This window comes from Chenopodium quinoa, unplaced genomic scaffold, assembly GCF_001683475.1.
Source record: "Chenopodium quinoa cultivar QQ74 unplaced genomic scaffold, ASM168347v1, whole genome shotgun sequence".
In the NCBI taxonomy this organism is placed as follows: Eukaryota; Viridiplantae; Streptophyta; class Magnoliopsida; order Caryophyllales; family Amaranthaceae; genus Chenopodium; species Chenopodium quinoa.
Window position 1 is genome coordinate 5,016,602 of NW_018745024.1, and position 3,671 is coordinate 5,020,272.

Genomic DNA, 3,671 nt, shown 5'->3' on the forward strand with positions numbered 1-3,671 from the left:
AGCTATCTCAATTCCCAAAAATACCCCAAGAATCCCAAATCCTTTATAGTAAAGGCACTATCCAGTTTTCTTTTCATGGAAGCAATTGTTTCTTCATCATCACCAGTGATAATCAAATCATCAACATACACCAAGATGATACAAGTTTTACCATTTTCTGTTCTCACAAACAAGGAGTAATCTCTTCTACACTGCTTGAAACCATTTTCTATCAAAAATGATTTGAGTTCAATATTCCATTACCTTGAATCTTGCTTCAACCCATACAAACTCTTTCTTAATTTGCATACTTTATCCTTTATTCCATTCATATATCCATCTGGTATCTTCAAATATACTTCTTCTTCTAAGTATCCATGCAAAAATGCATTATTTACACCCAATTTATGTAAATTCCAGTTTCTTGCAGTTGCAGTTGCTAGGAATTTCAGCATTTTCTTTGTCACTTTGCTTACAAGGAAAAATATTTTCTTTGAAATTTACATCTCTAGATACAAATATCTGTTTTGACTCTAGATAAAATACTTCGTATCCCTTTTGATCACTAGGATATCCAATCAGAACACATCTAGTTGCCTTAGCAACAAATTTATCCCTTTTTCTATGCCTGTTACTAGCATAGCATAGGCACTAGGCCTGTACAAAACTATCCGAGAATCCGAAAATCCGATCCGCAACCGATCCAAATTTTAGGATATCCGATCCGAGTTTTGGATATTGATTTCTAAATTTACGGATATCCGATATCCGAAAAATATCGGATATCGGATATCCGAACTGATATCCGATAATTTACAGGGTAAATATTGAAATTAAATATATTTTTATTTTAAAAAAATAAATATTATTAAAAAAAATTAATAATCAATAGACAACCTATTCAGTACCTTTTACCTTATTCACTTTCTCTCACTAAATTCCTAAAAACCCTAAATTCTTCCCTTTCCCTCTCTACGCTCAGCCGCTCAAGGCCTCAAGCTGCCACGAGTTACGACCACCCCACCCCACTGCCACGGCGCCACCCCACCCCACCACCAGTCCACCATGCTCCAGATCTCCTTCAGTACACTCGCCCAGATCTCCTACTACTCGTATTTGCTCGGCTAATCTCCGCCTCTCCGGTATGTAGTTCGAATTCATTGTTTTGATGTTTTTGGTGGTTTGCCTGTCAATTTTATTTTAATATGTGTTGTAAATTTAGTTTTGTTATCTAAATTTCGTTCTATTTGTTGGGAAAATCGGTTGTTTGTTAGATTTTCGATCTAGTAGTATTTGTTTGGAATATCGATTTTTTATCTGACTTTTTTCTATCTATTTGTGTTAATTTTTTGTCAAATTATTGTTTGTAGTTTTCTGCTAGTTTATTTGTCATCTCACTCATCTAGTTTTCTATCTATTTGTGTTAATTTTGTTGAATTTTTATTGCTTATTTTCTGAATTTCGTGCTTATTTTTTGTTGCTTAATTATTTTCTGAATTTCTTGCTTCTTTGTTAATTTTTGTTCAAATTCTTATTTTTTGTTACTGCTTTAGTGCTTTATACTCCTCAACATAATTATGTGAGTTTAAGTTTTTATTGGAGAATTAAGATTCTTATAGTGTAATTGTATGTGAATAATTGTAGGTAAATGGATGAAACCGTTGATATGACAAGTGATAGTGCCACTCCTTTGAATGAAGAAGGTACACAAATTCCAGAAAATCCAACTCCACAATTTGAACCAGAAGTTCAAGATGTTCCTAATTCAAATAAAAGACCAAATGAAGAAGCTGCTCCAAGTAAAGGTAAAAAAAAAAACGATCTTGGATTTGGGAACATTTTGAGAAAATCAATAAAAATGGGGTTGAAAGATCAAAATGCTTGTATTGTAAAATTGATGTTTCTGGTAGTATTATTGATACTGTTTTTTTTTATTTTTTTGTGCTACTGTTTTTATTATTTAGTAAAATGTAATATTGAGACTTTGGTAAACTTTGTAATATTGAGACTTTATTAAGCTTGGTATTTTTAATTTGAGGAGTTAGATTTGTAATGCACTAAGATTGCTAGTATGCTACTGCAGTTCTGCTTGTATTTGAGAAGTTTATTTAATGGTTTTTTTTAATTAATTTAATTTGCAAAAAAGACTACTACAATTATTGTACAGGTTTTTCAAAAAAAAAAAAAAATAGTACAGGACCAACAGGTACAGCTGTACAGGATTACACGAATACAACCATAAAATTTTGAGTTTTCATTAAACATTGGATAATGGATATCCGAAATATCCGATCCAAATGATTTCGGATATCGGATATTGAATATCCGAAATTTTTGGATCGGATTTGGAATTCAATTTCTGACATCCGATGAATCGGATATCCGGTCCGAAATCACATTTCGGATTGGATATCCGATCCATGAACAGGCCTAATAGGCACCCTATAACTTTCAGATGCTCATATCTTGCCTTTCTCTTCATCAGTCTCTCAAAAGGTATCTCCCATTTCAATACTACACTAGGCAACAGGTTGATGACATGAGTTTCTGCTAGCACACACTCTCCCCACATATTTTTAGGTAACCTAGCATGTATTCTAATTGCCCTAGCTGTCTCTATCAAATGCCTATGTTTTCTTTCAACTCTCCCATTCTGCTGAGGGTTTCCTGCAACACTCCTTTGATGCAAAATTCCCTTTTCTTTCATTATTGTGGAACACTCAGACTGAAATATTTCAGTCCCATTGTCACTTCTTATCACTTTAATAGAAGTACTAAAATGATTCTGCACATATGCAATGAACATTTGCAGCACCTGTCTAACCTGTTCCTTATTTGACACCAAATAAGTCCAAGTCACTCTTGAATAATCATCCAAGATGGTGAGGAAATAACTTGCCCCTGTGACATTCTTAGTTCTATATGGTCCCCACAAATCCATATGAACCAAATCAAAGATAGCATTTGCAATTAAAGAACTTGAATTAAAAGGTAATTTGTGGTGTTTTGCCAAACAACATGTATCACAAAAATATTCAGAGACCCCATTACAATCACAAATACTCAAATGTTTCATCTTGGATAAAGAAGTATGTCCTAATATTGCATGTAATAAATCTAAATTTCCTCTAGATTTACTACTCAAAACTTTCTTCTTACAAGCAATTACATTAGCCTTATTCTGCTCCTTCTCTACTCCATTTCTTCTTTCTTCTGTTCTCTCAGACCTCTTGTCCAGCCTTAGCTTGTAAATTCCTCCACTCTTCTCTCCATATCCAACTACCTCTCTACTAGAAGGGTCCTGAAATAGACACCCATAATCAGTGAACATCAGCTTCAATTTTGTTTGCTCCATCAACTTACTTACTTATAGTAAATTATGCTTGAACTCAGGTATATGCAACACATTTCTAAGAATTATATGTTCATTCAGTTTCACAGTTCCCATTTATTTCACATTTCTAATTGTTCCATCAGGCATTCCAATACTAACATGCTTTCTTAAATTTCTTATATCACAAAATAATTTCCTATCACTAGCCATGTGATCAGATGCTCCTGAGTCTATCAACCAACCACTTTTATCCACATTCTCATAAAGTGCACAAGCATTTGAGGTTGAGACAATACCTGCAAAATTTCTCACACTCACTGCATTACTTGAACTGCTTACCTGACCTTGCTGCTTCTGA

The 3,671-nt window shown here is 33.7% G+C and overlaps 1 long non-coding RNA gene across 1 annotated transcript; it reads left to right on the top strand.

Annotated features, from left to right (window-relative positions):
* Positions 1 to 837: 837 nt before the first annotated feature.
* Positions 838 to 2,168, top strand: LOC110708980. Its single transcript, XR_002508816.1, has 2 exons — positions 838 to 1,121; positions 1,624 to 2,168. It is a non-coding gene; the product is annotated as an uncharacterized LOC110708980 (long non-coding RNA).
* The last annotated feature ends 1,503 nt before the right edge of the window (positions 2,169 to 3,671 follow it).